We start from the raw sequence: 13,017 nt of genomic DNA on the forward strand, positions 1-13,017 counted from the left end.
CCTTAGAGCCAAAAATGACATGGAGGAAAAGGTCTGGAATCGCTCTTGTATTGTAAAACACTGGAATGGTAGGAAATACTGGCAACCTACTCTCAGGCATCTGAGCAACCACTCAGGACTCTACGGCAACCCAGCTCCCAACACAACCCTGAATGCAGTAAATCAAATGCAGGCAGGGAACAAACACCAACCCCAACCTCAAACAATGTATTGGTGTCCCTCCTGAACATGGTACAACTATCTATGGAGGCTAGGCAGTACCAATGGAACAAGATGGATATTCAGCTTTCACTTCTCAATACCCTGGCCATTTTTGTGGCCAGGATTGATGACAAATTAGGTGAGTAAAACTCATTGATCAAGCGAGTACAGTCTGACACTCAATGAACCCAAATAAAGTGTCCATGCACCAACAATGCCAATAAGCTGCCAACGCTCCGACAATGCGGAATCACCTTATAACTGACCTCAAATAGAATCTAGATGCACATGGGGACCAACTAGCTGGGGTAGGGTCTTCAGACCAAAACATAACCACCCACAGGGACCATACAAGCCTCCCATCAACAAATTAAGACATTAGCGGGCATTCAAATTCAGTTCATCCATCAGCTGCAACCCCAGAGACTGTGGAGGACCCAAATAGAGAGGCATCAAACACAGGTGGGGACAGCCTCAGTACGGCTCCAGTCAAAAAATGCCACATTGGCCAGCAGACATAGTTGTTTCCCAAATAAGGTCTAATGGGGATAGGAGCACAAGGAACAATGCCAAGTACAGATGGACACAAAGGTGAAAAGGAAATCTAGGGGTAGAGCTGGTGATGTGGTATTAAATTGGAAGTCTCTTGTAGTAACACTCCAAGAAGCATACTAAAAAGTGATCAAATCAAAGCATTCACACAAACCCTAATGAGGAATAAGAACACAACACAGGAAACCAGACTCCGGCAGCTCAACACCATAGTAAACAAGACGCTGCATATTCTGCAGAAAAGACCAGGACACCTGACCGCTCTAGCATCTTTAGGACAACATAAAACTCAGTTATAAAGAAATGAATTGGGCCAGGACAGAACAACTAACTTTGGGCCAAACTGTGCCTGGATTTAAAATGCAATTAGGGGACTAGGTTTTGGGACTCTGTCAACTGTCTTCTCAGACTCAACCATGGAGACATTGATTCATAAATCCCTGAAGCCACATGAGCACAGTTTTTAAAAGAACTGCTCAAAGACAGATTGTCTCCAGCAGGGCGTACAGATAACTGCAGCCTCAACATCAATCAAAGGGCCCAATGACATGGGCACAGAGAACATCATGAGGCAGATAGTCAAAGGCAGAAGAGAAGGAAAACCAGGTCCTAATGGCATCCCTCCAGCTGTGTTCAAACACGACGCAGCTCTTTGGATAGAAACCCTGGCACCAGTATTCTCACAGATTAGGAGTACGGGTATCCTGCCTGCCTCATGGAGAGGCTCGGTCAGATCACCAATCTTTAAGGTGGGGCAACCAGCAATGCCATCATCCCATTCAGACAGGGTTTTCAAAATCATCTAGCACAAAAACAAATATGCTGGCAACCTCTCTCTCACTTAATGGATATCGCCTGTGGCAATAAAACACCATTACATTTCTGCTTCATTGACTTCAAAGCGGCCTTTGACAATGTCGACCGAGAAAGGTTATGGCGCTTGTAAGAAAACTGGAAAATACCACAAGGCCTGCTAAACATGCTAATCATGCTCCATAAGAATACATGGGTATGAATCAAGCTAGGTTCCAGAACGCATCTCTCCAGGGTAATAACAACCTCCCACGGATTAAAGCAGGGGTCTGTTCTGGCTCCAACACTTTTTAATCTGTTTCTGGCACACCTGATGTAGCAACTGCAATCCCCTAACTCCCATGCTCCAAAATTAGATAGCACAGCAATATCCATTTTCCTCTACGCTGATGACGTGGTACTGGTCAGCCACACACATGTGAGGCTGCAGCGGCTGCTAGATATCGTGAAGGCCTATTCCCTGCAGTCTACCGTGCTCTTCGAGAGACCCTTCTCCCTCGGCTTGACCTGTAGCTTTCCTAATCAGCGGGCCTGCGGGCGGCCCTTTCTTCTTCCTCATCGGCATGCACTGCGGGAGGCCTGCTGAACTTGCGGGTGACCTCCTAATTCATTCATCAGCGGGCATCAGGGCAGCCCTTTCTCCCACATGGGCGAGCACTGCGGGCGGCTTGCCGGACCTGCAGGCTGCCCTCTACGGTAGTGGCTCCCTCGGCTTGGCCTGCAGTGCTCTGATTCATCGGGTCTGCAAGCGGCCCTTTCTTCTTCTTCTCCTTCTTCATCGACAAGCACAACGAGAGGCCTGCTAAACTTACGGGCGACCTCCGTCTGCATCAGCGGCCCCCTCTTCCTCATCGGCGGGCACTGCGGGCGGCTAGCCGGACTTGCTGGCTGTCCTCTACGGCAGAGGGTCTTGCGGGTGTACTGCATCTTCATTGGCCTGCCTGTGTGGCGCTGCATCAATAACAAGGTGAGCCCCAAGATGCGCACAGAAATCTGCTCGTAGCTCCCCACAACCTGAGAACATCAATACAAACACAGGTCTGCGCGCTTTCCACTCCTCGCCCCTTCCTACTTCCCCCCCCACTGCTAACCCTGAGGTATCTCCTGTTGCCATGTTGTCCTACAGTTCATGCCTTTCTTGCCTTGCATTGGGGATATCTATGCTAATACAGATAATGATTTCCATGAAATGCTGTGACAAAACACAGCACACCTCTTGCCTGATGGTACGACCCATCCCATGACCTGGGCGAGTGCCCTAAGAAAGTAATCTCTGCAACTTTAATTATAGACCATCCCTCTTTGAACCACCAACACTTACTATTGGCATTTACATATAGCAGCCTTCTTGTAACGACTTTCGACTCAGTGGCAGCCATCTTGTAACGGCTCCCTACTGCCATACTGGTGTTCCCCTCCTATGCTCATGGTTTATAACAAAATGCCCATGGTATACAACAAAATGGCTCCCACCATGTAGTGGCCCCCACCCTGCGCCTATCTGCAGCAGTGCAGTGAGTGCAATCATCAGGAAGTCAATGGCTTTCAAAAACAATGGATTACATCAGCAGTGAATGTTAATATATGAGTGCCTAGAGACAACAGGAAAGGCAGTACATACCTTGGCAGGTTTGCTTGCAGTGATTCTCTGATAGTGTATTTTCCATAAATGACATGTATTCAACACATTGATTGCCTTTGTTGGAGCTTCACTGCAGGGCTGAGCCTGCCTCCTGCTCATGCCTAACTCATTGCCTAACCACGTATACTAAACGCTTCCCACCTCTACTCCACCGCCTATCCTCCTATACCTAGCTGTCTCTTCCTTGTTCACCTTTTCACATTACATTATGGATTTCAGACTTGAAAAGACTGGTTCAAACAGCTACACAATTAACTATCTGGATAACCTCTCGAAAAATGTAACCAAAACCCTGAAACACAGACTCCTCAAAGCCAATCCAGAAACTCTCATCTCTGACCCCTACCTTTGCCAAAAAAAAGGTACTATCACGAGCGACCTGATTTCTACACTAAAGGAAGAGCTCAGTGGAGATCTATGTTCCAATCCCTTCTCAGAATCACGTCAACAAAAAAATTCCTGCACGTTCTGCGAATTTTGGTCACGAAGTCGCCCATCTTCAGAGCAAATGCCACCATTTCCATATACAACAATGGGACTATTCTTATTCAGGCCACCGATCACAGCCTGTATATATTTGAAGACAGGTTTGCTCTCTTTAAAAGGTCTCTGGTCCCCAGCGACTCCCCTACTCAATCCGGGTTTGAACCTTCCCATACCCCCTCTCTGGAGGTCCCTCATCCCTCTTTGACAAATCCCGGCATACTGAATGCCTTACCTACCCCAATCAACACCCACTGGCCCATAGCTCTTCCGACACCGAGCTCCCCTAACGTACCCATTGCTCCAAGTCCTGACTAGTCCTTGAGCAATAATCACAGAACACTTGCTCTCCCTTGCGCTAATCACCTCCGCAACACTTCCCCCTGCCCCCTCTCGCCCCCACCATCATAACTCCTTCACTAGTCAGCAGACTTACCCACCTTCCAACAGGAACTCAATCAACCTACCTACTCCTACCCTCCCTCAGATCGCCCACTCGCATGGCACACCAGTACCTCAGAGTAGAAACTCTCCATTAATGGACTTCCCCCACCCGTCCGCCTACCCTGATTTCCCACCCACCTCCCCACTGACCAACCTTCCTTCCCTCCTCCTCGACGTGTCCCATAATCCACACTCTGATCCCGCTTCTAAACTCAAGACCCACAAACTGCTAATTCTCAAAACTGTCATCCTTAAACTTATTAAGGCCACCGAAGACCTAGCCCTTGATCTCTCTCCCATCATGACCATATCTGATATACCCCTGCTCTCTTCCACCCTGCCAACTCCTGAAATCTCACAGATGATTGTCCCGAAAACCTCTGCTCAAAATTCAAACACCACTCCCTTCCCTAACACCCCGTCTAGACCTTCCAGATCCTCAAATCCATATCATGAACCTGATATTCTCGCCCTCCTACTTGAGGACACCACAGCTTACACAGAAGATGATATTCTCTCCCTCCTTCAAGAGTACTCCTCTCCTCCTTCGACCTGCTCAGCCCCTGCTACTTGCTCTTGAACACCCTCACCTATTGCACATAGCACAACACTTCCTAAACATGACAATGCAGACCCCGTCCATACCATCATGCCCAACCCCCATAGAATGCCCAAACTCAATACAAATTCCATGAATATCAATAACCTCTTGCGGATCCCCACTACACAACCTGCACCCTCAGACTACCAGCACAAATCACACCTTAAAAGCATGCTAGTTAACTGTAGATCAGCTGTGAAACATACCACAGACCTTGCCGATCTCATCCTAGCCCAAGATATGGACCTCCTTATACTTACAAAAACGTTGCTCAACGACTCTTCTGGCCCTATCCTTGACCTATTAGTCCCTCCTAGTTACAATTATTATCAGACTTGACCGAGTTAAGAAACTGGGAGGTGGTATTGCCTGCATCTTCCGCAACTCTCTTACAGCAAATCTGGCCCCCTCAGCTAAGCTCTCCTGCTGTGAATACCTTTCCATAGAGATCTCCAGCTCACTCAGACCCTTATGCAGCCTTCACATCTTCTACCACCCTCCAGGAGATAACCTCCATCTAATTGAACAAATTATGGAAACCATCTACTTCAACCTGGGCCGACACTCCTTCCAGATCTTCCTTGGTGACTTCAATCTCCACTAGAATGACCCCCACGATCAGGCTGTCATAATACTCAAAAACTCCTTCACTGACCTATCGCTGACCCAATTCTGGGACAACCCCAGCCACAACTTAGGCTTGACACTTGATCTAATCATCTCTAACCCCAAATCCATTCATCTCAAATCCATTCTTTTCCCCCCTGTGACTGGTCCGACCATCATCTCATCAACTTTCTAATACCTGAAAGTTGGGACCACAATTCTGCGTAACCACTCAAACTAAAACACTGGAAGAGACCGCTCCATAACACCAGCATGAAGGAGCTCATAGAACGTTGCAATCTCTCTCTTCCACCCTCTTCTGACATGATTGGTGTTCACAACCTCCCTGACCACTATAACAACACCATGCTATCAACCTTAAATGATACAGCCCCCCTTCAACTAAAAAGAATTCCCTTAAAAGAATCCAAGCCATGATTCAATGGCAGTCTAAATGCGGGCAGACACAGTCTCAGACTAGCTGAACGCAAGTGGATATCCTCTCCCTCCCTAGATCTTCTAAAAACTCTAAGATCCCAAAGAAGTAGATACAACAAATGCATTAGAAAGGAGAAAGCCAACTTCTTCAAACACCAACTTGACATGGCCAAAAATCGCCCCAAACGACTTTTGGAAATCATTAAATCTCAATCCAACAACACCACTACCCACTCTCAGCACCCCGCTCACCTGCAACCTAACTGCAATGCAGTTGCTGAATTCTTCCTCGAAAACACAAACAAAATCGAATCAGACCTATGGTCTGCTGCACTCACTCTCCCCCTCTCTCCTGACTCCTCCTTTGTCCTCACACCCCTGTCCTCCCATCAGGGTCTCTCACTCAAAAACAATGCCACATGGAGTTACTTCACTCCCCTCAATGACTCTACCACCCTAAACATTCTTTTTACCCTCAAATCACTTCAATGACCCACTCCCCCCTAACTTCTTTAAAGAAATAATAGATTGATTAGCACCCCTTTGGTCCAAAATTATCAACGCCTCACTTTTTCAAGGTGAGATCCCTGACTGCTTGAAGGCGGGCCTAGTGCTCCCTATTCTCAAAAAACCCTCGGCTGACCCTGCTGACCTGAACAACTACCGCCCAATCACAAACATTCCAACACTGGCGAAACTTCTGGAGAAATGTGTCCATGAACAACTTCACAAACACATTGAGCAATTACAGCTCCTCCACTTATTCCAATCGGGTTTCCGCAGTGCCACAGCACCGAAAGAGCCATCACTCACATTGTGGATGACGCTCTCACTTTACTGGGCCAAAACGAAACCTGCCTTTTAATTTTGCTCGATCTCTCATCGGCATTTGACACTGTCAAACATGACCATCTACTCTTCCTCTTGGAACAGAGAATGTGGCTATCTGGCACGGTCCTTAAATGGTTTGCCTCTTTCCTTAATAACAGAACACAAAGAATCAAATCCAACCAGTCTTTCTCCACTGCGAGGCCCTGCACACTAGGTGTGCCCCAAGGATCTTCACTCCCACCCACTCTCTTCAACCTTTTCCTTGAACCACTGACTGTAATTCGTAAAGCCTCCAACATCCAATATCACATGTATGCGGACGACACCCAACTCTACATGAAAATCTCCTCCCCCGAGGACATCAAATCTAAGCATGGGCGAATTTTGCGAATTCCCGATCTGCGAATTTGCGAATTCGCAATCCGCAAAATTCGCGAATTCGTGCAAATTTGCGTATTTTTTTATTTTTGCGTGTTTGTGGGTGTTCGCGGGGCACTTTGGGTGTTCGCGGGGTTTTTTTTTTTGCCTGGTTAATCACTGCCACCCTCTTGTTTTTTATGCCCTTGTAACGACCGGATTTTCGGACCAGATAAAATCAGCTCACCAAGACACCACCAAACCGGACGAAACTTAACCACCTCCCTCCTCAGGACCTACTTACCTCGGTACCTGGGTACCTTCCTGGGGATGGGGAATTAGCAATATACAAGCTCATATCATCAAAAACACCACTAAATCCATAGGGATTACTAGAAGCAATCACTAATGGCTACGGAATTCCATATTCTACACCACACTCATACCTTATAGTCTCGCGGCAACTGAGGCCCAGACTATGCTACCCTCCTCCTCATAGTGAAGGGGGCAGTTCTGATCACTTACCATTACACACTGACCTCAATCAGTGCTCACGCAAGACAACAATCCTGTGGGTATACACACCGTATCCTCCCAGTGCTCTCTCAAGCCGCAATCCTGCGGGTATACACACCGTACCCTCCCGGTGCTCACACTGACGCCACAATCAGGTGACGATACACACCGTATCCCTCCGGTGCTCTCACTAACGCCGCTACATAACGGCGATCACTGTCCTATTGATACCTTTAACTCTCTCTCTCTCTGTTAGGAAGTTTTTCTATGTATCTAATATCTACTGGGGATGTCTCATACACAATAATATATTTTATGTGGTAGATAGACAGTTCAATCCTCTCACACAAGAATGGCCAAATCACGATATGCGAAGGTTATTCTCTGATTTAGGCGCTCCCTGCTCCCTTGCTCAGTTACCACTTACCCGGACGGGGAACACATCCGTCCACATAGCAGCATCTGACTAGAAGAAAGGTTAGTCTCATCGTAAAATCAACATTTGCACAGTGGTTCACTAAGAACTGGGGTCCCTTTATTATACAATAGCAAATTATAACAACGATATAAGACTGCAATATAACATATAGCCTGAAAAGCAAAGGAAAGAATTAAGATATGTGTGTGCGCGCTAATAAGAAAGGGTCGACGTCACCTTATGACTACGAAGTCTGGACTCAGTTGTCATCTGGGTTTCCTTCTCGTCTGTGCCTTGGCTCATCTTAGGATCACCCCTGCAGTCACGGACACACATCTGCACCGCTATGCTCTGTCTCCTCTGCTCCCCTCCAAGTCACTGGAACCTCTCTCTTGTTCTCTGTTTCGTCTGCCTCACTCTTGTCGTTCTGCACTACTCCTCTCTCCTCTCGATCACGGACTATCTTCACCTTCCAACTTCGATCTTATAAATCAGTTTCTGCCACTCTAGTATTCGTCCGCTCCACTAGCTTCTTCACTCTGCATGCTCTGATCTCAGCATCAAAGCTCACCAACTGCTCCAATTAAAGTAACTTCAATCTTTCTGAGAGATTATCAGCCTTCGGTCTTTTCAGACTTCAAAATGGTGATTGTCTGCTCCAAGTTCATTAACTGTAAAAATGCTAATGACTAGCTGCCGTCTACTAACTGACTGAATGAACTCTCCTCCTCTCTGTACTTTCGCTAATATAGAACCCTGTTCATAATGCAAAGAAACAAAATGGAAGGTGCACTCAAATGAAGTCAATAGAGGAAGTACATTTTTAAATGTCCTCTTCTTTATTCAAACCATGTTCATGAAGCAAAGGCACAGCCAACGCGTTTCATTGCCATTTTTTGCCTTTAGGAACTTCGTCAGGGCAAGCTAGTATTCTTAAGGGGCAGCACTCATTAGCCAACAAAATTAAGTAAACCGGAAATAACGGCAAGCTCGGTAGGTCAAGTTTGGTTGCCTTAAATTGGGAGAAATGCGCCCTAGTAGAGATGAACTCGAGTAGTCCCAGTCGGTGCGGTGAAATCGAATATGTTCCAAGTGCTATTGACAGCCCCAAGTTAGAGAAACAATCAAATTAGAAGGGTTGTGACGTCTTCAACAGGAGTTCTCATATTTGGGCGGTGGCGCGATATAAGCGGTTCAATGTATTAGAAATCCAAAGTGTAATTGCCGCTAGCGTAGCGTAACAGCCAAGGGTCAGTTAGTGACCCAAGTCAAGAACCAAAGAAGCAGTGCCGCACCTGTGATAAGGTCCTGGCTCCGAAAACGTCAGCGAAACCTGTTCATGCATGGAAATTTCCAGCCAGTAACCTGCCGCCCACCAAATTCTTGTACCACCCCGTGCCAAGGACACGTTCTCAGCCGGCCGGCCTGATGTTGCGTCTTCGACACGAAGAAAAATACAGTCATTCGATAAGGGCCAGCTCCTGCCGGTTCTCTCCAAGCGAACAACACCTTATAACTAAAACATCACATTTGAGCTAAAAGCATCTCAAGCAGCCGAGGCAGAAATAAAGATGGAGTCTCTCCCGTTCGAGGCCTACAAGGCCCGAAGTAAGCAGAAAGATTAATAACTCTATCAGGAATATGCTAATAACCTTACAAAAGGACGAAATAATACCAATACTAAGGAATCTATCCCCTAACATAAGCTTATAGGCCCTAGAATAGAGAAAACAATAGGGAATTATGTCAAGCATATTGTGAATAGGCCAAATCTAAGGCTCTAATCCCTCTATTAGAATGATAGTAGGCTAAAGTCACCTTCACTCAAAAATAGAACAAAAACCCGGTCAGAACAGCCCTTATGTCCTCTGCCCTACTTATTTTTTATCCCATTCTGCCCTCTGTCCCACTTTTGTGCCCTTCTGCCTTCAGCCCCACTTAGAATGGTGCCGGCAAGCTGCCAGCGCCTTTCTAAAATAGCTACAAAGAGCTTCAACAGGAAGCTCTAATAGATAAAGTAAAGCAGGTGCTCGAGTTGAAGGTCAACTTAAGTTACGCAATCATTAATCACCCCAAGTTTGGGGTGATTAATGATTGTGTAACTGAATTTGACCTTCAACTCGAGCACCTGCTTTACTTTATCTATTAGAGCTTCCTGTTGAAGCTGACTTTTGTAACTATTTTAGATTGGCTCTGGCAGCTTGCCGGCGCCATTCTAAAAGAGTTACAAAAGTCAGCTTGAACTTTTGACCCAATCCGTTCCGCTCGCGGATTTTGCGGGAAATTCGCAAATCTTGCGGATTGCAAATTTACCGAAAATCCGCAAATTCTGCGAGCGGAACGGATTTTCCGCCCATGCTTAATCAAATCTCTCAATGGAACCCTTCTCAAAACACTAAACTGGCTAACCACCACCCATCTCAAATTAAACGTCCTCAAGACAGAATTCCTCCTCATTGCACCCACTAGTGCTGCAGTTTTCTCTAACCTCACTGCTCTCAACTGCACACCTCATATTGTTGACTCCACTAAATCACTGGGAATTGTGCTAGACAAAAACCTAAACATGCAAGATCACATCAGACCATCAACCAAAAGAGCAAATTTTCAACTCTGCATCCTAAGAAAACTCAAACCCTACCTTCCCCAAGATGACTTTAAAACAGCAGTGCAAGCACTTGTCATTTCCAGACTTGAATATGGCAGTGTGACTCTTTGTGGTCTGCGGAAAACTCCATTTAGCACCTATCAGAGCATCTCTAAATGCTGCCACCAGACTCATCACGGATTCTAAGAAGTCCAATCACATTTCACCGGACCTTAAATCGCTCAATTGGCTTCCTTTTGAAGCTAGGATACAACAAAAGATTGCTTTTATGACCCATAGAGCACTACACTTCAACACGCCACTCAACCTGACAAACACGCTGGAACTCTCAGGTGGCTCCAGGGCCGCAAGGAGGACCGGCACACTGCTGCTCAAGCCCAATAAATGTAATAAGCTTAAAACCTACAATTGTTCATTCTCTGGCATCACCCAGAGAATCTGGAACTCCCTTCCAGTGGAAACAAGACTGATTCTGTCTACTCTTGCCCTCAAAAGGGCAGTCAAAACTCTACTATTGAACAAACTCTACTAATAAATTCCGCATTTAACATGATGCTCTCTCCAAATTGACTCTAGGTGACTCTAGTATGTATCTGATATGTTGTTGATCTATATTGCACTACTTGTTGCTTTACTTACTTACTTGTTACTTGTTCCCCAATTTCATCCTGCTTCTGTTGTTTATTGTCACACCTTTTCCATGATTTCTATCACCTTTCTATTCTCCGCTGTCTACCTACACATATGTAAAGCGGTCTGAAACCCACCTGGGTCATGTTCGCGCTATTTTCCTGTACTACCTTGGGTTCTACATTAAGATTTAGAGGTTAGCATTTAATAGCTGATATTTTTTCAAGACCCTCGTTATAGTATATATGTACTTTTACCTCTGTATTGCAAATTGTAATGTACATGCTTATAGAGCCATTTATGATCCCTGTTTTCTATGGACCCTGCCTTCTTTGTTTACACAGTTTTGGAATTGTACTGTAGATTTTTGTATTCAGACTATGGACTTCCATTTTGTTTAAATCATCCCATATGTGCCCCTATTCCTTTTACAGCATCCTCTGTAAACCTCTATGATGTTCTGTGCCTTATAAGCAGTATATACCAATACCAAAATAACATATAAATGCTAAGGCTCAATGAGAAAAGTCATATTTGGAGATTTGCACTGTCATTAACTGGTTGGCACAACATTCTGGAGGCCTTTTACTGATTATGGGCCCACCTTAAATAAAATGGAATCGGTTGCAGCAACAATTGCAGTATTTGTTGCAGTCACCCGTACAATTTGAAGATGGTTCTTATTTTTAGGAATTTACTGCAGTAGAGCTATTATTGACTTTATTTGGGCTTCTTGAATCTTGAAACAAATTTCTTCTAGAAAATATTTAGAATTTACTAGATGCATGCAGTAGTGTGAATCTGTACAACATTCAGTATTGCTCTGTTATATTACTAGTAGGTTTGATTCCACATGACCCCAGCTGATCAGCAGCTTTAAAATGCATATTTCAGGTTTTTTTCTGTATAGACTTGCAAATATTAACTATTTATAATAATAGATAAAAGAAGCTCTTATGTACAATATAATGATTTTGCAAGTCACCCAGGAGTTCCAGAACTATATGGAGAAATGGGTCTGGATGCCGATTTCCTATATGAAATCCTAGCACTCCAAGTTGACTTTCAACGTCATTTAAATGTACAGCAGGGCGTACTTTAATCCTTATAATACATGGTATCTCTCTAACCCTAAAGACAAACCACCTAAATCCCTAAATTGGTGAAATGGTGATCTTTATATGTAAGAGGTATGACATTTATTAACATGGAAAATATAATTAGAATACCTAGTGCCAAATTAAGCGCACATTAGTTAGATATTTGTTGCAAAATGGTGTTCGATTCAGTTTGGCACAAGTCTGATTTGAAAAAAATTCTCAGAATAAGTAGAAACATGCAGAGAGATAATATATTTCCTATAATTAGCTAAAGTGTTTGAAAAATAAACATGTTGTAATAAGTACCTTGCTGTTAACATGTTGGTTATTTGTTCATCTAGAAAAGAAAAAAAGAGCAGAAGGAAAAGCCACATTTCGTTTTCCTTTTTCAAACTGCAGAGTTAGTTATGATCTGTGAACTGCTTTTTCCCTTGCTGCTGGCTCTGACAGCAGGAATTGTGATGTCAGAACTCTACTGTAATAAGTTATTACAGTTGAATGGCTACATCATTTCTTCACAAGTCTCCTGTAACAAGGATATTGAAGACTGACTCCTACACAGGGATTGAATGCTCTCATGTATTATATCTTTATTATGATCTATATTACAGTTCAACTGGGGACAGCAATGAAAGAAAGAAGCCAAGCTGAACAAATATATTAAGATGTCTTCATTCTCGGAAACATCGCCTTATGGTACAACGTTAAAAACATTTGCAAAGTTTGGAAAAATGCTGTCCTTATGACAGTCGTCATCATGAATGAAGCCAGTGTGGT

This window comes from Lissotriton vulgaris, chromosome 10 (assembly GCF_964263255.1).
Source record: "Lissotriton vulgaris chromosome 10, aLisVul1.2, whole genome shotgun sequence".
Classification (NCBI taxonomy): domain Eukaryota; kingdom Metazoa; phylum Chordata; class Amphibia; order Caudata; family Salamandridae; genus Lissotriton; species Lissotriton vulgaris.